The sequence below is a fragment of the Alligator sinensis genome, unplaced genomic scaffold, assembly GCF_000455745.1.
Source record: "Alligator sinensis unplaced genomic scaffold, ASM45574v1 scaffold768_3, whole genome shotgun sequence".
NCBI classification, from domain to species: Eukaryota; Metazoa; Chordata; order Crocodylia; family Alligatoridae; genus Alligator; species Alligator sinensis.
Window position 1 is genome coordinate 1331616 of NW_005842135.1, and position 24473 is coordinate 1356088.

Below are 24473 nucleotides of genomic sequence, written 5' to 3' on the forward strand. Positions count from 1 at the left end.
AGACTGTTCAGGAGGCAGAACTGACTATTGTTCCCTGAAACTCTGGAAGCTTATATGTTGAGGGAACAAAGAAACATGCACTCATTTAATACACACATGCGATAAAGAGACAGGAAGGAAAAGGAAAACCAAGAGGGGCACTGCAGGCAGCAGATGACGCTACCACTGAAACGGCCGCACATCTATTTTGCACTTTGGTTACATTTGTAACCAAACACTTTGAGTTTACATTTTGGTTCTCCAGGCAGCACGCTGTTTGAAGGTTCACACATGGATTGGCTTAATGTAAATGGTCAGCAGGTCTGACTGCACTGTTCTGAGGTTTCTGCCAGTCCATGCATACAAGATTAATCAAGTTCAGCATTTGTTATCTATTCCACTGTAAGACAAGATGAAAAACTGTCACTGTGCCAAAAACTTTTACTGAAGCATACAAAAAAAAAAAAAACCCAAAAAGCAATCTACACAAGCCAATCAAGTGACACCACATTATTCCCAGACTAGCAAACCAAGAAGTCATTAAAATGGGTATAGCAACCAGCGAAGAGGATCAACCTTTACCCAAAACAATCCAGAAAAATAGATCCCCCCCACCCTCAAATTCATGCAGCACACTTGCAACAAAAACTTAAGAAATCAGTACAACAAACGCTTCAAACCCCTGGTATGTACAAGGATCACATGTCCCAGGATATTTCACTGCCAAACAACACATGCATAAGCAATAAGTTACTCATTGAGTTGCCACGCATAGCATGAAGGTGACTACCTGTGGAGCCCCCAATTTCCCTAGCCTCCTTTAACCTTGGGTCCTTAGTTGTGGAGTCTGAGTCACTATCAATCAGCCTACATGTGCAAAAGGATTATACTCTATATTCCATCTGCAGAGAGTCTCGGGAAGAATAGGCAGGCTGTGCTCAGCTCTAATGTCCACCAACCCACGTCTGCAAATACATTCCAGAACTGGAAATCCACCTTGAGGCTACTTCTGCTCTCATTCCTAATATGGACCATCAAGCCCTCAGCTTCTGGTGGCACTCGGACAAGTCCAAAGCAGCCTTGCATGAGCCCATCATACTATACTAGCTCTCCTGCTCCAGAAAGACAGGTGTATGCCTGGGAATACACAGTGGCAATGACAACATTCACCAGGTCTCCCAGATGCTTCTTGTATGCTTCCTCCATATCCAGCTCTCTTCCACATTTTTGCAGAACCCAAAATGCAATCTGGCATCTCTTTTAACAGCTGCCACACATCATGAACTTGCTGTAGTTAGGAGGAGATCCTGCAAAGGACACTTGGTTCTAGCCACAGCTACCCACATAGAGAACTGAGTGGTGTGCTGGGCCAACCAAGATGCACGCAATGGCAGGTTAGAGAGTTATAGGAAGATGAAATTTAAAACATATGTTTGCAAATATCACACAGTACAGTGCACACTTCATGGAAAAACAGTAAGCATAAGACATACTTACACTGAACTGGACTCTTCTGAAAGATATGTACTAGGGCTGCACCGATAAGAGATTTTCAGGCCGATTTTTAAAGGAGGCATATCAGCCGATATGGATTGAATTTCCAATTCACAGCCCAGCAGCTTGGAGAACAACATCTGGCTGGTAAGTCTGTTGTTGTGGAAGGAGTGCGAGGGGGTATACTGAGGCCCCTGTGGTGAGGGAGGGAGTGGGGCAGGCCCTGCCCAGCCGGTGCAGGGCGGGCCATGGGACAGAGCCGCAGCTCATCCAGGAGGCGCAAAGAGAGGGAGGCAGATACTGCCACTGTGTACTCTGGGAGGGCATGGAGGGGGCGTGTTCCCCCAGATCTGCATAGGGTGGGGTGGGCTGCCACTGCCAACTGGGGCTGCCCCAGGCTGTGCTCAGGGCAGGTGGGGGTGGCGCTGGGAGGAGGGGTCAGGGGGTGCTAAGGCGAATTCCCTCCCCTCTTCCCTTCTACCACAACAGACTTACCAGCTGGACACAGCTCTCCAAGCTGCCAGGCTCCGCTGCTGGCCTCAGGCATGGTGTGACTGCATGTATGCATGAGGCATGCATCGGCCACATCAGGCAAAAAAAAGCCGATTTCTGATATAGTCAATTTTCTTTACATCAGTGCTGATGTGATATCAGACCAATGCATCACTGCACCTCTAATTTGCACATTTGAAATGTATAAGGCAACTCTTCCTCAAGACTTATTAACAATACCTGCCTTTTTTATTTTAAGAAGAAACAGAAAAATAGACAAGAATATATAGAGCCATCTTCCACAGCTATGAAAACAATCACTCACCATACATCTTTTCAAAGAGTGCTATGCACACCAAAGCTCACAAATCTCTACCACTTCCTGGTTAACCAGAGTTCCCGACAAGTTGCTACTTGTTCTTTTCCATTGTATAAATATACAATGAGCCTAAAATTTCAATTTGTGGAGCTGCGTTGCCTCTTGTGGCTCCCCTGGTCGTCCACCCCTGGCATGCCAACATCTTACAAGTGGAGACTGCAGGTAATCTTGGCAGTCTGCCCAAAAAATATTGCCAACCCCTGGCCCCAGGTGTTTTGGAGCAGTGGTCTCTGAATTACCTACAATCTTAAAAGCAGTGGGAAGGAGAGGAGAACAACCTTTTTAGCAAGCATGTCACTACTGAACCACGCACCCTCTCCAAGTACCACTGGGATTCTCTTCCTTTGTTCGATCTGCTGCTCTGCTTTCTGCTCCCTGCCTAATCTTCTATCCCACCATCTGCTTTCTGCCCTTTGCTCCCTGCCTTATCCCCTGCTCTGCCTTCTGCTGCTGTGCTGACCATCCATTCCCTAATCTGCCACAGGACAGAGGCTGCCCATGCCACTTGCAATACTTATGGTGAAGGTTGGCTGCTCCTGTATTATGGCATGAAAACAAGAGTTAGAAAAGATCACAGCGGTTCTGATGCTCCAAGGATGTAAGAGGAAAGGTTGCTAGACATTTCCCAATTGTTTTGGCTGTCTTAACAGGCACATATTAGTGGAAAACAGGTTGAGCCCTTAACCTTGTTTTTTTAGCAATTGTTTCAGAAACAGCTGGTATGCTTGCAGTGCCCAATGGTTTGCCTTTAAATATCACACAAGACTTCCTGGATAAAATGAACAAGGTCCTCACGCACATCTATTTTTCTTTTTTGCCACTTGGCCTCCGAGTATTATTTATTAGCTCTTGAAGGCACACAGTGGCCCTTGTTGCTGAAGTCTGGAATCTGGGTGTGCTCTACATTCCTGACCAAAGGCAGAACAAAGGCTCTTCTGGTTTTATGGCCACGCTGCAGGTGGAGCCTAAGGTAAACTGCAAACACAGTTCAAGAGAATTAAGTGCCATTATACCTAGGGTACCCTTAAAAAAAAAAAAAAGATATCCTGAATCCTCTTTGTATAGTCCTGAAAAAAAGAGTTTGAACAGGAAAGGTTCCTTAGCATCAATGGAGGTAAATGATGACTGAAAGAAAATTCAAGTCCCACAAAGTCAGCAGAAAAATCCCCACCTTATTTCAGAGCTGCTCTAAGATAGTTTACTTTTTTTAAGTTAACTTAACTTACACCAATTTAGTTAAAAGCTTTCAGAAATAAAATTACATTTTAAAGAAGAAGTTTTTGGATCATTTAGCAGTAGGTTTAAATTGTTCACGCAACCACCGACAAAAGTTAAAACAGCAGTTACCTTCAGACAGCTTTCAAATAGCTGAGTTTCCCACTAGATAGTAAAAGATTCTTAGGACATTTGCAGTCCCAAAGCTAACTCATGAAACGATCTCCTGACAGCAATTACAATGCTGCTTCATTCAGGTGGCTGTCCCCACCAAGCTCGTCTCCCAAACCACTGAATAGTACTGGCCAAAAGTAGTGACATTTGTCAATGCCACAAAATTCCATTTTTTGACAGACCACAAATAATGTTCACTCTGTGCATTTCCTTTTTTAGAAAGAACACTACACGCATCTATGAAGTCATCTAAACCAGAGTGCTCAGCCCCCAGGCCAGATCTGGCCAGTAGCAACATGTCATCCAGCATGTGGGGCTCCCCGACGCTCTGCAGGGAGCCCCATGGACTGTGGCCCTGTATGCTAGGATCCAGTACACAGGGCAGGACACTGCTCCAGAGCCCAATAAAAAAACATTCCAAAATTTACCTTTTTTATATACTTTGGCAGCAAATAAATTATATAATCCCATGGAGCATTAGCTAGGAAACTCTAAGAGGAGAATATTATTCACTAATGCTCCCCCAGACCTGTTTTAAAACATACTGTTATTTGAAAGATTTCTTTTGGAAAGTATTGTATCAACACTTCCTCCTCCCTCCCCATCATGCTGCATCACAGAAGCTAAATTTCATATTTCAACTTTAACCGAATCCAACAGCATGTGTAGAGAGCCACATGCACAAAATGTTCCAGAGAACTTTCCAAAAATAATAAGACTTAAAACAAAAAGCACAATAACTGGGAGGGCTACAGGGAAGGAAAAAGAAGCCAATTCACAGAGGTTTAAGATGGTACCCATAACAGGAAAGGGATTCTCAAAGCAATGTTGGATTGGCAAATTCATTTGCATACACCTAACAAGACCTCCCTTCCAGTTTATACAGCTGTGTTGATCTGTTTCAAGAAAGAAACCACAAGGTTTCCTAAGTAATGAAGGCTGGCTTTATAGAGCTCACCATTAAAAAATGCTCTTCCCCACAGCCTAAACAGTTGTTGTACTCCCGTTTCAACAACCATGGATAAAAGCATCAACTTCCTATGCATGGTTGCCCAATAATGTACCAACCTCTACAAGAGATTATCCAATCAAGAATTCCTTTCGCTATCAAAAATGTTTCCTATATTATTCCCCGCAAAAAAATTGGTCTGCCATTTTACTAAGGAGTTATACCTAGAAGAAATATGGCACTCCTGTCTTCTTTACATCTTCTTTACTACAACATATAGGAAATAAAACTATTGATATCCACTTTAGATCAAGTGATTTAAGGACTGCCGTTTCAACTTCTACCTATGAAAACAATGCTCTCACCATTACAAGGGCAAGAAAATATTTTCAAATAATTCATAGAGGTTAGGGTCGGAAGGGACCTCAATAGATCATCGAGTCCGACCCCCTGCACAGGCAGAAAAGAGTGCTGGGTCTAGATGACCCCAGCTAGATGCCTATCTAACCTCCTCTTGAAGACCCCCAGGGTAGGGGAGAGCACCACCTCCCTTGGGAGCCCGTTCCAGACCTTGGCCACTAACTGTGAAGTTCTTCCTAATGTCCAATCTAAATCTGCTCTCTGCTAGCTTGTGGCCATTATTTCTTGTAACCCCTGGGGGCGCCTTGGTGAATAAATACTCACCAATTCCCTTCTGTGCCCCTGTGATGAATTTATAGGCAGCCACAAGGTCACCTCTCAACCTTCTCTTGCGGAGGCTGAAAAGGTCCAGTTTCTCTAGTCTCTCCTCATAGGGCTTGGTCTGCAGGCCCTTAACCATACAAGTGGCCCTTCTCTGGACCCTCTCCAGGTTATCCGCATCCCTCTTGAATTGCGGCGCCCAGAATTGCACGCAGTACTCCAACTCATAGTAAGCAAGAGCCTTCCATATCATTTGTGTTTTAATAATCAGGCATTTCCAAGGTTAACAAAACCTCTGTACCTGGTATTTTCAAACCCAAATAAAAAGGAGAATTTTCAACACGTTAATTTACTTGATTTTATTTTTTTTAAAGAATGCTACACAGCACAGGAAGACAAGGTTCCTTGGGTGAATTTGATATCTTTTATTAGACCAACGCAAATAGTTGGAGAATAGTTTTTAAGCAAGCTTTTGGGTTCAAAAACCCTTCGTCAGGCTGAGGAAGTTTCACCAGTTGGTGTGTGCTCTTCCTGGATGGAATGAAAAGTAAAGAAGCCAGGGGCTGGGGAGTCAGTTGTCAGGCAGATTATAATGCATCAAAAATCCAATGTCTATGTTTAGTCCATGATCTCTAGTATCCAGGGGGCTGATGAAATGGAGCTCATAGGCTCATCTATGGGAAGTGTTGTGTAAATTTCCCTTGAGGATCAGCACTGAGAAATTGGAGGGAGAGTGGCCCTCCTGTGAGAAATGTGCCCCCACCGGTAATTGGGTATTTCTGTCTTTGATGGATTTCCGGTGTGCATTCATTCTGCTGCACAGTTGTTGTTTGATCTCTCCTACGTATTCTCCATCAGGGCATTTGGTGCATTGGATGAGGTATACTACATTTCTGGAGGTGCAGCTGTAGAATCCTGGGATGCTGATGGCTCTGTTGTGGGGTGTAGTAATTGTGGGGGTGGTGGAGATGTGGGGGCAGGTTTTGCATTTCTTGTCATGGCACGGTCTGGATCCTTTTGGTGTGTTCTGGGCTTGAGGAAGTTTGCTTTTGGTGATGAGGTTGGCGAGGTTCAGTGCTTGTTTAAAGGCTAGGATGGGTGGCTCTGGGAAGATCTTTTTAAGAATAGGGTCTCTGTCTAGTATGGGTTGCAGTTTTTGGAGGATTTTCCGTACAGGTTCAAGGGAAGGGTGATACGTCATAACCAGCGGTGTGCGATTTGTGGGGGATTTTTCTTCTGTACTGCAGCAGTTCTTCATGTGGTATCCAGGTGGCTCTTTCAAACGTGCGATCTACCTCCCTGGAGGAGTGTCCTTGTTGGGTGAAAGCCTTTTTAAGATTGGTGAGGTGGCAATCCCGGGTGTTCTCTTCAGTACAAATGTGGTGGTATCCGAGGGCTTGGCTGTATATCGTAGCTGTTTTGGTGTGTTTAGGGCGATTGCTGGTTCTGTGCAGATATGTATGTTGGTCTCTGGGTTTCTTGTATACTGTGGTCTGTATTTTACCCCTTCTGGATACTGATCATTGTGTCTAAAAAGGAGATGTTGGTGCTGGAGTATTCTAAAGAAAGTTGGATGGAGGGATGGTGATTGTTGAATTTCTGATGGAACTCAATCAGAGATTGCAGGTTCTCAGTCCAAATGATGAAGATGTCATCAATGTATCTTAAGTATAGCAAGGGTTTGATGGTGCAGTTCTTGAGGAAGTCTTCTTCCAGGTGGCTCATAAAAAGGTTGGCATACTGTGGGGCCATTTTAGTGCCCATAGCTGTTCCCATCATCTGGAGGAAGTGTTGATTATTAAAAGTGAAATTGTTGTGTGCGAGGATGAAGTGTATAAGGTCAGTAATATCTTTGGGCCTGTATTCCGAGTTGTAATCTCGTTCCAAGGAACCTTGTCTGCCCATGTCCTTAGACCAACACGGCTACAACCTAAACCCCTGCAACACAGCACAGGATGCTTTCAAATTTCTAAATTATTTTTTACCATCTAGCTTTACTGACAAAAACCTAAACAATTTAAAAGGAATTTCAGTTTCAGATCCTTAACATTATATTAATTTATCTTATTTCAGGATTCTAACACTAAAGAACTATTAAAAGTAAAAACTCACTACCACAGAATTTAATATGAACCCTATACTTTGCAACTGGCAATGTCTATACCTGGCAATGCCTTTTTGCAGTACCTTTTGTGCTGCTAAAACCTATTCTTGTGCAACAAAATTTTAGTTTTAGGATCTATGTAATAGTTATGTAGACCCAGGATACTGGATTAGTAAACTATACACAGCAGTAGAAGTGTTTATATAGCAGCATCTGTTGTGTTTTCCTTTGTAGGTCCTAACCAATTTTCTCATTTGTCAGTGCAATATTTAGAAGAGAAAATGTAATTCTTCACCGTTATTCAAAGCATTTGTAATCAAGACCGTAAAAAGATTAACTCCAAAAACCCATAGATCTGCAATCAATAGTATCCTGCTGACCCAAGCTGAGACAGGCATGGATTTCACACCTGAAGAAAATAAAACTCCTGAGTTAGTGTCCTCCACTAGACTTGAACCGAAAAAATCAACTCGCCTCGTTTAATCTCGGATCACTAAGCAGTCTCAGTTTAATTGCGACAGGGCTTGGAATTTCTTCTTCCCCTCCCCTTCCCAGCTAATATCCATCTATGCCTTCCCCTTTTTTTTTCTTTTTTTAGTTACCAATGATGTACCCATATTAGTTATGCACTGTATTCTATAATCCCTGTGGTGGCTGCCCCACTAGGCTTTACTAGTTAGAAATTTAAGAGGTGATGATTTGCAATTCTGTTGGTATTGCATTCTGAATAGGTTAGGACAAAACTTCAAGAACTGTGGCAAAGCAAGACACTTCATATCCAACAATTACTGCTGTGTGCCACTGTCACAACCTGCCACTCTCCGTTTAAGGCCAGTGTTAAAGCAGATCATCCACCATGAAGCCATTTTTAATACAGTCCCAAATCATCTTCACTGGACACAGAACTGTGATCAACAGCAAAGTAGCAAAGGTAAACACACATAATAAACATTCAACTTGCATCTGAATGTAGAGCTCATCATCCCCTCTTCCTTAACACACAAAAGAAAATCCCAGTATAGACAGTGTTCTGTTGGCAATGTAACTATTATTTGGGTAAGTGGAAAGGGCATAAGAATGAACTTAGGAGACTATCACTGAGCCACTTGATGCTGTAGCTCAAAAAAAAGATACCCAACGTAAGAGGGGAAGCAAAAGTCATGTGTGCTACACAGCAGCAATAAAGGGAGAGTCACGGGGAAATTGTTCACGAACTCCCAGCTGTCAGGCTTTTGAGGAAACTAAAAACTACGATTAAAAAAAAAAAAAAAAAAAAAAAAAAAAAAAAAAAAAAAAAAAAGATTATTTGAGCCACCAGAAGTCTAGCAGTGCACTAGCTAGTAATGTTTGTTACTCTGGTGGTTCTAAGCCTCCTGTTCGCATAGCAGTACTGGTACTTCAGGCACTGGTGACTGGTACTCTCTACCTTAATGGATGAGCCTCTGTCTTAAGCCTGACACATGACTGCTGCCCACAACCAATGATGAGCACAGCATATGCCACAGGAGCCACCCCATGCCCAGTCCAATGTAAACACTGTTGTGAGGAAGCCAGGCATTAGAGCTGCCCATTCATTCTCCATGCATGTGAATGGTGAGACTGCTGAATGAGATGCATGTAGTATTTATTTATTTTTATTCCTGTATGCCCCAGGCTAGCCAGCAAAGGCAAAGATTTGCATAGTAGCTACAAACCAGGATAAATCAAAAGTAGTAATAAAGCAACACAAAACAGGAATATTTTTAATTGTCATCTCTCAGGAGTGGGTTACCAAGAGCTATGTAAAGTCCCCCAGGGTATATTGAGGTTATATGAAACAGGGCATAAAAGGCTACTTTGCATGTAGGCCAAAAATTCGGCGCTATGCACTTCTTGGTCAGGAAGAGACAGTGAAGTTCAGAAAGCAAAGGTTTTTTAAGCTCATACTTTACTTCTCTCCTCTGCCGTCTCATTAGAGCGCTTAGAAGCACACAAGAGGATTGCCAGGTTGGTGCAGACCATCTCGATTCTCCAGGGAAACATTACACAAGATTAAATCCCCTTTCAATGCCAAAGTACACAATAGATAAGAAAACATAGAAGGCAAAGCCTCTTGAATGCTGTGACCAGCAGCTCAAGGTGGGGCTTCCCGCCACCCTCAGACACTAGGCATCTGGCTCAGCGGCAAAGAGAGGTTACTGTCCATTGTCTTTCAGCAGACCATGCTGCTCATGTGGACAGCTAATTTAACTGCTTCATTTTGCTATGATACTTGGACAAAAACTTGCCCCTTGTACTTCCCAATTCATCTGGTACTCCCCACATTTCTCTAGTGCTGCCTTTGACATCAACAAAGCATGGCAGCATTCCTGTAACTGTGGGTAAGCCCCAAATATGAATAGAATGCATGCATTTCTTCAGTACCGTCTTGCTCCCTTAATGTGATGGCTCGTAGGCACTCAGAGCACTCTCCACATATACAGTACATGTACTGGCAAACAGGGTGAACAGTGTGGCCTCATTCAGTTTATGCACTTCATGTGGCTGGTGATGAAGGAACTCACTGAATATTTTCATTATCTCCTTAGCTCTTACCCATATTTTCTGTATAAACCAAATGTATGTGCATACAAAAGATGATACCACATGCACGTGTGTGCACATGCACAAAACAAAGAGCAGCAGCAGCACAAGTCTGATGCATCTTAGTTGAGCTGGACAGGAAACAATTTTCCCATCCCACAATTATCTTGGCAGTTATAGCACTCACCTGAAATGTGGGATAGGTTCAAATCCCAGCTTGGCCTCATTTCAGGCGAGGGACTCAAACCTGGACTGTACACATCCCCAATGACTGCCCTGTTTGCCAGGCAGCTGGTTGTTCTGGGATGGGAGTGGCTCTTGCTCCCTGTCTGGTTCTGACCTGGAGACACTATCAGACTTCTGCTGAAGCTGGCACATGCCTGTTGAGAAGTTTTTGTACAGCATATCTATTTTCCAATGGTTCAGCAAAAAAATCCCAACCTGCTATTTTTAATATAATAGGAAGAAAGTAATGCCTTCAACTTCACGTAGAGACAGAACTAATGAAATCTGTGCATCCTGCCACTAATCCTGTACATCCAGAACTGGGGTTTGTCACCATGCAATGACCATTTTGATATAGTAGTGATTCTCAAAAAAGGGTGCCACAGCACCCCTGTAAGATCCTTTTACAAGTGCCCCATAATATTGGCACTGTTAGGGATAACAACATAGACATGTGATTCACAAGATAAAACTCAGAGGGTGCACTCAGACAAGTGTGGATGTGCAGTACGTGGCACCGCAGACCTGTTTCCAGCACCACACATGCAGGCTTTCCCCGCACTGCTACTTTGCAGTGCAGGGGTATTTGACCCTGGAATGCCAAGGGTCAAAATAACCCATGCCCCCAAAAGAGTGGGGTGGTACACATGGTGGCAGCACGCTCCACTCAAAACCAGAGCTTGGCTCGTCAGAGCCACACTCCAGCTGCTAGCCAGCCTTTCTGCTGAAGTGCCACGGCTGGATCTCCTGGAGACCCCTATTACTCCAGGTAAGGCTGCTGGCCCCAGCACAGTTGCTGGCCCCAGCCTCCCCTACCCCACCCAGGGTAACCTGCCGCACATCACAGAGCACATGGTATGGGCATTCCCTGGGGACAAGCATCAGTAACACAAGGGGAGGTGTGCTGCTGCTACTTGTCCCCAGGGGAAAAAACACAAAGAACAAAAACAAACAAATGAAAAACCCCACACATACCCACTTGCCTAGATGCACCCAGAGATTTCAAAGAGGAAACTATAGTGTCAGAAATATTCTAACTTGTTGTCGTAGGAGTTCTTTGCAACAAAAGAATTGCTCTATTTTTTTGTAGTCGAAAGAGTGAAAGCTAAAAGCTAGCATTTTCTAAGCGGTAGGTACCCTGAGTATAACAAGGGGTGACTTGAGTCTAAAAGGGCTGAAGACCACTGCTAACGCTACTCAGATCAGAGGATTAGAATTTGTACATAAACTGGCTGGTGACACCATGATGAACTGTAAAAGACCACCAGAAAATAAGAGGGGAACCTTCTAGTGAAGCTTATGCTTCCTTTAAAAGGTATACATGGTAAAACATGAAATACACAACATGTAATAACAGGCTATAGAGACAACTTTTCTTCCTCCCTCAAGCAAGGGCCATTAAAGAATGCACAATATATGCAACACACAAGACATAAGTATATTCAGACCCCTAAAAAAAAATTTTTTTTTTTAAAATCAGGCTATAATCATACTCCAACACCTAAATTTGACCAACCCTCAGAGATGCATCAACGTTTACATCAGGGAAGGTGGAGGGCGCTCCTAAATTATTCCTGAAAATATGGAATCAACTTTTATGCAAGACTGGCTTGCAATCAGAACAATGTGAGGAGTGCTTCTTGAAATACTCTGTCCAAAAGACAAAAGAATATTCATCCACACCCACTTCTGTTCCTCAAAGACACTTCCTCAATCCCTTTATGACAGCAGAACCATAAGTGTATATTTGCTTTCTCTATTTTATGAATTTGACATGCAACTAATTTTTCAAAACAGAAAGAAAGGAATCTTCCATCTTTCCCCAGAGCAGCCAAAGCATCTGAACTCTAAGCTGGGTACAAGAAAACAACAGGTTAAATCCATTTGTTAAACTCCCTTTAATTCTCCACCATCTCATATTTGCATTTCATCCAAGGCCACACACTTAAAATGAATAAAATAGGATAGAAGTCTTTATTTCATACATACACTGAAAAATACCACTGACCTGGAACTAATATGTTAAACACATTCACAAGGCTAACCTCTCAAGCCTTAAGTCCTAAAATAAACCCAGTGTAACAGATGTTTGGGATGGGAAGAAAGAAAAAGCAGCTTCTAAGTTACTTACCCAATATTAAAGCAATGGCACTAAAGCAATATTTGATCAAGTGCTCAACAGAAATGACAGAGCCACTCAATTGATGCTTTTTCTTAGACAAAGCAAAAAAACAGTTTCTCTTGTTGTGGAAAGGAAGAGTTACAAACAGGCTTTTCTTACATGCAGAACTAACTTGGCCTCTCACCCTTCTCATGTGAAGGCAATAATATGCAGAACTCTTACAAACAAATACCATACAACTCCTTTTTCAAGACATTACTGGCTTGTTACATTTGCTTAAGAGTTAACACCCGCACCCTGCCCCAAGACACCGAAGAAGAATCCCTGTTATCTGTATCTCTAAATATAGAGAAATTAGGCAACATCTGGAAAGATCCTATTCAAAGCAGCCAACACAACTGTAAAATGTAGAAGAGCGAGAGCTTGCCGTTTGCAACTACCTACATTTTAAGAATGAATAAGTCCTTTAAAGTTGCCCAGGATTTTCAACACGTTTTATTTCACCGCAGAGCCAACACTTACATATGAACTTTAGCCTCCTTTATGACACCTAAAACTGCTTATCCATGACAACACATTACTGTTTAACCTGTGTACCCAGTACAAATTGTTTTCAGATAAGATGTTTTCCTTATTCCTTTTCTCCCACTCTTAAGGCCTACTTTTCTTCCAAAGAAGTTATTCATTCCACACTTGGCTTGTAGGACTGCCTTATGGAAGGATGGGACGGGGGAGGGAAGAACACAGACAGACAACAACAAAAAAAACCCCAAAGACCCCCCAAAACAAAACAACCCCCCCACATTTCTGACATCACAGAACAGAAGCTCATGCCACTAGTTAAATATAATTCATACGAACAAAAGGATGTTCAGTAGCGCTTTCAACATTATTCTTTTAAAAATAGCTGCTAATACAGACTATCTCAAACACCCACTTCTTTTGCATGGCCTTTAATAACACAATTCTACAACCCTTGTCTCAAAAATCTCCCCAGCTACCAGCATAGGAAAAATCATACAGAAGTCCAGAGTCTAGAATTCAAGAAGAATTGGATATACTGAACAACTTTTTGCTGGGAAGATTGCAAGTTCAGTAAGTGTCTAAAGAAAACTCTCAATGCATTAGATTCAATATTCTCTACACTATAGTCAGTTAACCTTCTAACTTTGGACTCTTGCATGTTGTAGCTCCTATGCTTGCAGAGGTACACCTGGCAATGAAGATGGGTGCTTAGAAATACATTTGGGCAATTTAAAATTTCAGCTATAATACAATAATACAGAACCATGCTCTAACTTTGTCAAGGGCCAACGGGATTTTTTTTTTTTTTTTTTTTTTTTTTTTAAAACAGGGTCTCTAGTAACTATGTGTATTGAAGACACACTCCAAGAAACTGATTATGTTTAAACCCTTTCAGGAACTACTTTGCCCCAACAAAAAGCAAGTTCATCATACCTGTGTGGATGGAAACAAACCGTTATAATCAGATATACACGCTATGGCTAGTCTTTTTGATTGGTATGGTAAGGTACAGTTTAACAACACTGCCAGTATCAGAGGCCGTTAATTCAACAAAAAGCACTCCTACACATTTACCTACAGTGAAGTAGTGATACTGTAGTGTAGGTCGTAACACAATTGACTAGCAGAGCTGCAAAAAGCTTGGCTTGTGTTGCTTAATAAAGAGCAAAATTAAGTCTGTCAAATCTCAAAAATAAACTAAGGTAGCATCCTGTATCATTCTAAAGGGATCTGACTTCCCTTTAATAAAGCCAAAACTATCAAGATGCAGGCCTCTGAAATAAGATGATGTGCTTTTAATTCCAGCATCAATAAGATATCTGAGCAGATATTCCAGGCTGAAAGAAGAGGATGGAGGTCCACAGCAACATGGGAATCAGTTGCCCAACCATCCCCAAAGCTCAAGGCTTTCTATGTACTTTATCAATAATGTCTATCTTTCCACCTGCAGAGAGCTCTGCGTGTCCTTCTTAACCATAGCACACTGCAGCTAGCTCACATTAAGCTCATCTGTACCTTGAATGTTAGAGCTGACAAAGCAGGGTAGTCCCAACTCAGCTCTGAAAAAACGCATTCATTCAGGACTTCATCCCAAATAAAGAAGCTAGAGAAAAGAATGAATGGAATTGCACAAAAGGTCAAAGCTCCCAAAACAAGCTCTGTTCCAAGAGATGAAGAAAGGAGAGGAACAAAGACTGTAGAGAATATTCAATAAAACTCAGATGTTCCCAAGGTCAAGATGGCAAAGAATGAGGTGCATGCTAACATTTCAGTGCCGAGGCTGCCACTGAAACAGAAAGCACAGTCTGTGGACATCATCATCATGAAGTTCATGGCATCTGAAGACAGTCAGTGTTAAGAGATGGCATTATTCCCAGATACTAATGAAGAGATTAAAAATGAGACCTACAGCTTCTTCATACTGATAGAAGCAGTAAAGAACAGGCTGCTGTCTGCAGCACTGCAAAATAAGAATCATTTTCTAAAAGGAAAAAGGTAATCCCCCTGCTTCCAGATTCATGCCAGTGACGTAAAACACAGGACACCACCGCAGGGATCAAGGATGTGTTCTCAAGATCACAGGCTGCACTCTTAGGGAATGACAACAATTCTGCTGGACAAAGGAGCCTGAAGCCTCAAAAGGAAGAAATAACTGATTAAGATGCACAAAATAGGAACAGTTTGGAATGGGCTCCTTTTCAAAATGGGCCTGATAGTCACTCTAAATCAAGTCTAAATCTGGTTCAATGCAGGCCACGTAGCATCAGCAGCAGGGGGTTTTGCCTGGGACTACATCAGGGCTAGGCAACTCAGAGCTGTGCCTATGCCACCACTGCTTCCCCCAGCCACCCTTCTCCCCTCCACCCCCAACCCTACTCTTTGGCTGCAGCACAGCTGTACTAAAGTCAGGCAACTGGAAGCTGTATCCTTGCTCCTGACTTCTTCACACCACTCCCCATCCCATCTCCCAGCTGCGGCCAGGGAGCAGGGGATCTGGGTGAAGTGGTGGCAGCAGCACAGGCACAGGTCTTTGCTGCCTAACCCCAGCAAGGGCACAGGTAGGGCACAGGTACAGACAAAGCCCTGCAATTTTATGGGCTGAATCCAGTGGCTCCAAAGGCCAGATGTTGCCAACCCCTAGTCTAAATAAATAACATTCTGATCCAATACCTTTCTTGCACAGATAGGTATATATGTAGCCCAGTGGTGCTCAACCTGAAGCCCACAAGACAGCTCTAGCTGGCACAGCCACATCATCCAGCTTGGGGATTCCCTAGGGTCCAGAAACATGATTGTGGGGGAGTAGAGACACTGTTAACTGCTGCCAAATTTCTTGGACTGGGACACAGCTGGATCCAGGCACACAGGGTCGGGCCCATGGTCCAACCCCGCCCTTCAGCCCCACATAAGATCCAGCCTGTGGACCAACACTGGGCCACTCATCCAGCCCACAAGGTCACAAGACTGGGTGCCACTGATCTGGTCCAGTGGTTCTCAACCTCTTTAGGCTCCAGCAGCCTTCCATAATTATTGCCAGTTGAATGGCACCCCAGTTCAGTAATTTATTTATTACAGCTCTTAACTCCTGGCAGAAGAGAGAAGTGATCCCTTTGCTGCAGCTCTACTGCTTTGCAGGAGGCAACCACTGAAAATACATACCTTGTTGCACTGGATGCACAGATGAGCCTGTCTGTGTTTAGCTCCTCACACAGGGAAGGGGGAGAGAAGGAGCAGAGCAAGAACTTAACTCCATGAGCTTACCTCCTCTTGCACTGGAGTCAGGCAGAGACAAAGGTGCACTTACCTCTTTGCCCAGGAGCTAGGCAAGGGGGGTGTGGGGTGTTGGCTCTTATCTCTTTGCACCCCACACTCATGTTGAGAGCCACTAATCTAATCCAACAAATTACAGACTATTTCAAAAGGAAGAGTTATTGATATAATTAAGATGTAGTTTGAAAAGTACTTTATTAACACAGGGTGCTATGTCATGTAAAAACAAAGTGTGTAGTACTTGCTACACAGGTCACTACAGATTTCCAGAGTAGCAGCCTTTAAAGAAGTTTAATTATTTTCTTTAAGCTGAAGGCACTACAGTTTACAAAGATTCCACTTTTTCCATCCTTCCCCATAAATGCTAAACAGGATTTAGTCAAATCGGCAATTTCACTGTTATCAGGTTTTAGACTATTTGTTTATTGAAAGTAGAATATTGGTGGGAAAAAGATGGGAGTGATCATACCTTGATTAGCTTATGAGCAAAACCAGAAGGAATGAAAGTCCTATACCGCTTTAAGTGCAAGATCTCCCTGTCTGCATTTGATGGAAGAGGCCGAATGCAAGACATGCTATCAAATGTAAGTGGCGGGGGGGCAGGGGAAGAGGGGGGAGGGTTAGATGGCATTTTAACTGCAGAACCTTTTTCATGCTGTGTAATAAAACCCCTACAGATCTCACATGCTGCCTTCTCCTCCTCCACACACACATCCCAATGAAAGCCACTCAGTTAAAATGTCACTTCTTATCACATTTTCTATGCCTGGCACACGTATTATAATATTCTTGTCAATGCATCTATGACTAGTTGTTCTGACTCACTAGGCAAATCTGTGCAATGGAAGAGCTGCATATGGAAAACCCTGGGTTTGTGCCAGATGATGAATTCTTGCTGCAGACGTGAGAGCACTAAGGCAAATAAATAAAAACAACCTCTTTCTTGGGCATATTTGTATAACCATAGTATATGGGAGCTCTAGGCATGGACAATGCCACAACTGTGTTCGGTGCTGTACAGAAACCAAAAAGATGGCTCCTGCCTTGGAGAGCCTGCAATCCAAGCTGACAAGAGAAAGGAGACAAATTGAATACAAGGAAGCAAGCAGTGAGCAGGCTGATTTATAACTAACCAGCAATCCTCTGATACTACTTCCATCAGGTTCTTGCCGTTGAGTGCACTCTCAGGTTGGGAACTGTTCAGGTCAATGGAAAACTAGTATGCAATACAATCTGGGAAGTAGGACAAAAAGCTGCATATTGTGTTTCAGATATGTGGATTCAGAAAACTGATGAATAAAAATGAAAGAGGGCTCAGATCCTGCTGTAAAGCATACACAGAATTTGGCATGAAGGTAATTATTGAACAAAATTGTTTGGAAACAAGTTATAGAATGCAGACTTTAGGCACATCTACATGAGACGCATTAATGCACATTAGTCTAAGTTAATGTGCATTATGGGTGCACATCTACACATGCATGCTTTTAGTGTGCATTAACTTAGGATGGTGCTTACACTTCATACCTGCAAATGCAGGTATCAAATTTAGGTGTGATTAGTTAATACACATATATAATTTGACCTGGCACTAACTTTAGTGCCAGGTCTGTCTACCACTAGGGGGCCGGCCTGAGTCCAGCCCCAGGGAACATTCAGGGGCTGTTGTGCTGGGCACCTGCCCCAAGGCCCTGTTCCCTAGTGCTGCCATTTCCCCCCCACCCCGGGCTTGAAGACCCAAACTATAATATATAGTTTTCCTCCTGTATATAGATTCCCATTTGTAAGCAGGTTATTTATTGTTGGTGGGTGGTAGAAGGGTTCTATTGGTTGAAGGGGGAGGAGGAGGGTGGTGGTAGGCATTGTGAGGGTGAAGTTTTTCTGTTTCATCTGTGTGCATGTCCTGAGAATGGTGCTGGGGGTGGGCTGGAGCAGGGAGTGTGCCAGGGCGGGGCAGCCTCCTGTAGCCTTTGCCCTGGCCCCTGCTGGCAGGTATGTGGTTGTTCTGGTGCCTGGACAGACAGGGGGAAGAGAGAGGCCTGCTGGGGCCAGCAGAAGCATAGGGAGCTGGTTGTCACTGGCAGAGGCTGGATTGGAACAGCAGAGTACTGGGCATTACTGGCAGGGGCACCCATCATGCAGAGAGGCAGGGGGGCCAAGGAGGGAGCTGTTGCGTACTGCCCCTGTGTTGGGCACGTGGCTCCTGGGGAGGGAAGGGGCTGGCCAGGGATCAGAGTTTTCCAGATGGCTGCCAAGTGCTAGTGGCTCCCCCCCGGTTTTACATAACGGCTTTTCCAGATGGCTGCCAAGTGCTAGTGGCTCGCTCTGGCTTTAACATAGCTGCCAAGTGTTGGCAGCCATATGGCCGGAGGTTGGAGCTCCCCCCCAATGGCCACAGGGGCACAAGGCAGGGCTCCGGGAACTTGGAATTAACTTTAATACCAAAGTCCTGCACAGGTAGACACCTGCCAAAATTGCTTAATGTGCATTAAATTTACTCAGGCTCAAATGCATGTGTAGATGCATCCTTTGACTCGGTTTTCATTTTTTAAACTAGAATCTGTGACCATCATTGAATGAGTATTAGTTAGATATGTATAAAGACAACAAAAAAAGAGACCATGTCCTTATTACTTTACTCTTTGAATTGTTTTGCTGTCTTCACCTCACCTTTAGTTTTCAGGTGTTTGTCCTTCTTCCCAAGATTCTACAGATTCGTCTCACCCTGGAGTGAGGCCTTCTCCTGAACTACTGATACACCTCCTTATCTTAGTTCCTTAATATTCCATCTCCGCATGCTCCCATCTAGGATGTGAGAAAAAGCCTTCCATTTCCCCCTCTATTCCTTTAACAAAGACCCACACTTTGAGACATTTCCTGAACTAAGCTGAACAAAGTCTTCTGTGCTTCCCAAAGCCGAAAAATTGTCCCAAGGCTCAGACTCGTTGGACTTAATTAATATGGTTTTGAGGACAACTACCTTGTGCATTTTACATGATTCTGCCCATATACAGCACCAAAAAAATATACATAGTTATTCTATCTCACAGGCACCATCCACTTAATTTTTATACTGAGAATTCTTAACAGATTTAATTTGGACCAACTGGTCCTTAGCTTAGAGCATCAAAAAGTGACCTAAATGCAGCAGCATTCCCTATTTCATGTTATTTATAAAGTAGCATTTTACTGTGTTTTCTAAAACAAGACACGTGACCACATGGGAACTCCTTGGCCCAGCGTAGGAGGTATGCTTAAGGCAGGACTATGACCCAGCAATAGCAGCTGGTCATGCAGAGAACTTAGCCTATGCCTGCAGCATTTAGAATACATTTGGAAACTAGTTCTAGAAAAACACCAGGAACATCCACCAAATCTCAGGTGTGAGGAAGAGGGGGTTGACTGGACTATTGCCACAGAACCCCTCACCGGGTAGAATCTTGGCCAGGGCTGCTGGAGACATTTCTCAAGATGTCATTCCATGTCCAAGTCTGCCATCCACCAGTCAGGGTAGATGGGAACACTGGAACAGCAATGATAAAAATCAAACAGCTGGGGGGCAGGAGGATACAGGATGAGAGGTAAGTAGCATTCTCCAAGTACCAGAAGTCACCTACAAACCATAGAACAGGCAAGCAAAAGTTTGCAGTGAGAAAAGTGTTTCTGCTCCACGTATCTTTGGAAAGCACTTAGTACATCATTGGAAATTCTACAAAATAAACAACTGTAGAGGGCGATTATATAATATCTTAAATTTGCAATACTGGCCTGGAGGTTCCTCATGTCCAAACACTCCTATGTAGGGCTTTTCCCTTGTTTGTTCAGACAATACAAGGATGAGATTGCCACTTCCCTGCATTTTAATAGCTGGTCCCAGGGGAAACCTGAGAGCTGAGTGCTCCTGTACTTAACCACTGTTGTTTGCATTTTTCAGTTGTGTGGTTTTGCCTCTTCTCCAGAGGACAATATTTAATTTTAGCTCCGTCTTCAACTGAATCTCCCCTGTGATGTTAATCCAGACACGTCCTCTCTTTTTTTGCAAACTCCTGTGGGTCCTCATTTGCTTGTTTAAACCACCATATAAAATGGCATAATCAGACAAAAATGTCCGCCTCGTCTACCCAAGTTGGAAATAGTCTGCAAATAACACAAGTTTGATTAAACATCCACAAGAGGTAGCACTCAAGATTATTACTTTTATTATGGCAGTATCTAGAAGCCCTACAGACTGTACAAACTGGAGAAGGATGATCCTGGACACAATCTAAACCAGGGGCGGGTACTTCAAAAGGGATGTGGCCAGCCTGGAAAGGGTTCAGAGGAGGGCCACCTGCTTGGTGAGAGGGCAGCAGGACAGGCCCTACAAGGAGAGACTGAGGGACCTGGGACTGTTCAGCCTCAGCAAGAGGAGGCTGAGGGGAGACCTAGTGGCTGCCTACAAGCTCATTAGGGGAGATCAACAGCAAATAATCAGAGCCCTTTTCCCCCCAGCACCACCTGGGGTGACAAGGAACAATGGTAATAAGCTGATGGAGAATAGGTTTAGGTTAGAGATCAGAAGGCAATCTCTTGCCATTAGGGTGGCCAGAATCTGGAACCAGCTTCCTAGGGAAGTGGTCCTCGCCCCTACCTTGGGCAAATTCAAGAGGAAGTTGGATGATCACCTGTCTGGGGTCTTGTGAACCCAGCATTCATTCCTGCCTGTGGCAGGGGGTCAGGCTAGATGATTTGTTCAGGTCCCTCCTGACCCTAGCTACTATGAATTATTTCGGGAGGAGAGCTGATTACTGAGTTTTGGCAAGCCATCGAGGGCCACATGACAGGCAGCCAGGGGCAGATAAATATTACTTTTCTAACTTTTTTGGTGGCCCCGTGGGCCAGATAGAATAGCCTGGCGGGCTGCATCTGGCCCACGGGCTGCATTTTGCCCACGCCTGATCTAAACAGATGAAAGATAAAAAATGAAGACACTGAACTGATTAGCCTTAGAATTTCTATAAAATGCTGAAGTACTGATTCAGAAGTGTATAAGGAGGTGAATGCTATGCTAAAATGATGTAGGGCAATACAGGTGGGTTTTTGGTTGTAGCCATGTTGGCTTAAGGACATAAACAGGCAAGGTTCTTTGGGTAGATGTGAGACCAACAGAGTAGTTAGAAAAAAGTTCTTAGTAAGCTTTCAGGCACAGTCACCCTTCTTCAGGCATAGAGAATCTCTGCTGGTCTCAGACTCCAAGAAATGAGAGAAGTTAAAAAAAAAAAAGTGGGGCAGGATGTCAGTGAGAATGTAGATAGGAAGAAATGAGGAAGACAAAAAAGGTAAAGCAGAGAGGGGAGGGGAAAAATAAAAAAAAAACAGGTCAGGGGGGAGGGGGGAGGCTAAATGGAGACATTATAGTGATAGAATACAAGGTAGAAGAGAGGCCATCAGTGAAAAAGGAAATAGTTGGAGATCAGGAAAATAGGAATGAGAGCAGCTCAAAAAGTGTGAGAGGATGTAGTGAAAACATAATTAGGTAAAAAAGGAAAAACAAAAATGGTAAAGCAGGGGGAAGAGGCCACAATACAATAATCCAGAGGTGCTCAACCTCTGGCTGAGGCCTTGGCACTAGATTGGGCACAATGGCCCCCAGAGCCAGATCCCACCACGTGGGGCTTGTTCCAGCCTGCACCATTCATCTGGCCCATGGGGCCAAAACCATGAGCACCACTGCAATAATCCACTGGGGAGGGGGAATGTCTCTTTCTATTTCCACAGTGGAAGCTTAATTACCCAGTGAAGTAAGCCTTTGAGGCTTGCATCTAATATCATCTTCAGTCCAGACAAAATAAACTGAGCTAGAACTTCAGATCAGATTCCCAGACACTGTTCCAAATAGGTCATGCTAAACATCTTTTTTTTTTTTTTTTTTTTTTTTAGAATGGATATCAAAATACTTTGAGAGAAGGGTAAAGAGTCTGTAGGGAAGTAAGACACTAGAAGATTTCACTATTAGAAATGCCCTGGCATCAGTTTTGGATGGAATCCTGTAGTCTGAAGACTCCGTTGTACGAATCTTTCCAAATTTTCTTCTTTACTAGGTCTTCTACACCTCTTCCACAGAACAAAGGCAGAGTTTCTGCTTAAGGAGGTACAGATCACAGTATCCCAAAACAAGATTTAAAATATTTAGGATTAAACGTTGGCTCATTCCATAAGGACTGACAACCCTAATTTAGACAATTAGAAAAAGCCACGTACAGATAGAATGATAGCAAATATTCTGAGCTGTGCTCCTCCATTAAGGCTGTAGGTCATCACAGTACTGTATTGTGCGACCCCACCAGTTAGGATTCATAAACACCTTTCCTTCCTAGCAACCCAGAAACTAGCAAAATGCCTGAAACTCAGTTTCCAACTCAGGAACAGGAAATCCTGGCTTATGAATAAGGTTATTTCTGTCATCAGCTGCCAGCCAAATAAAAACAATTCTCAACTAAGCAGGTTACTGGACACCTCCTTACAACAGTATTTACCAAGAAAATTTACCATCAAATCAATCCTCCCTATAAGCCTTCCCTTAAAAAAAAAAAGGTCATGCTGTTTTAGCAAGAGCTCAGGGCAATTCCTGTATTCCTCCAGTATCATTCATATAATAAAGTATTATCTGCATTCTTGGACATGATCAAGCCAGTACCCACCTTAATATTTCTTCTCAGAGAACCTCAATACGCTTCACTTTGCAAAATTACATGCCAACTTTTGCTGTTAAACCAGAGCAGCTTCACTGAAGTTGGTGCATATGAAGTACTGAAAAAGCACATTTTCCCCTACAGATACACCACTGAAATCCCACTACTGTGTTGTGGAATAAGGCTGCAACTAGTAAGCAGCATAACTGCACAGAAAGCAGGGAAGTTTTGTCTCAGGATGCCAGCCAAAGGCCAGTACTTATAAGAAGAGCTAAGGTTCCTGAGTATTTGCGCACAGCCAATGAGCACTCAGACCCACACTATTTTATGAAGTGTAGATGTCCGACTGGCATGCATAGCATACCCAATCCACAAGTTACTGGTGTGAAGCATGCTCAAAGAATCCCCAATTTAAAAATGCATTAGGGTTGCATATCTGCAACTCAGGCAAACACTTAAAGAAAAATAAATCATTGAGCACTAGCTTTTCTAAGAAAACCAAGAATTCAATTTATGTACCTCAGAAAGATGAAGTCAAGTCATTCATACCAGCAAACCCATCCTCAGTCCTACATACTGCACCAACTTTCTTTTTTGTATTTTCTGGATGCAGTCATTTGTCTCCTGCACACTAGACGGCTGGGTGATGCCGCAGCCTGTATCTGGCACTTAGGGAGAAAGCCTGTCTGAAGCAGTCTATCACCATATGCCTGCTATTCCATGTTAAACTAGAACAGCAGCTCATGGGTACATGAGAACAAACAATTAGGACTAACCGAGTGAATACAAAAAAGAAAAATAATGATTATGTACAATACTCTCCCTACCTCCTCCACAAACACCACCACCACTTTGGGATATAAATTGACACAGATTTGTAAAGAGGCTAGGTTCACCATAAAAAGGTAGGAGCAGGGACGGAAGATTTAGTTTTATATTAAAGAAAAGACGATGAAAGAGGGCAAGAGCAGAAGTGACACACAAGGAGAAAATTCCACAGAGCATAGACTCAGAATCCGGAATCAGGTTACTACACCCTGAAAAGAAGGTCTCACAGCCGCATCCCAAATAGGTCTTTTGTCCAGTTGGTTATGAATTTTAACATACATTCAGAAATTCATGCCAATAACCCACAATACCAGAGCCATTGCTGCCACCAGCTCTCTACAGACAGGATGTAGGGAAACAAAGAACAAAAGTGACTCAACAAAAACAAAAAAAGCCACACAGTGTGACAAACATCTGCTACTTTTACCAGAAACACCATATGGTCTGTATCTGACAGAGAATGACTTAATTCATATTTAAACCAAGAGTACTAGGTCATTTCTCCAAAGCTAAGAGAAAACATCAATCCTCTTTCTTCCGACCCCAGCACCCCACCAATTCAAATTAGTATTTGGCTTGATGAAGAACCCAACTTGCCAGCACTCTAGACTGGGCAGAGTGAGGCCAAGAGGCCTTTTCATGAGATGATGCCAGAATAAGGGGGATTAGAATACTCTTTCTGGAGTTTTGTTTAGCTCTAACTCAAGGCTGTTTTACCCACAGTACATTCAGTGGCATTGGGCCGGAAGACCAGTTTTGTCACTAGCCGATTACAGCAATGCAGTGGAACCATTCAACAACTA

At 43.3% G+C, this 24473-nt stretch overlaps 1 protein-coding gene across 2 annotated transcripts in view; it reads right to left on the reverse strand.

Annotated features, from left to right (window-relative positions):
• SUSD6 (sushi domain containing 6) overlaps positions 1-24473 on the reverse strand; it is a 123162-nt gene that overhangs the window by 77976 nt on the left and 20713 nt on the right. The window contains exon 1 of one of the 2 annotated variants that reach the window (XM_006025183.3): positions 12821-12845. The exons of the other annotated variant lie outside the window; for it this stretch is intronic. The gene's annotated coding sequence lies outside the window, so the exon portion shown is untranslated. Of the gene's footprint in view, positions 1-12820; positions 12846-24473 lie in introns of those variants that run through there. 2 annotated transcript variants of the gene reach the window in all.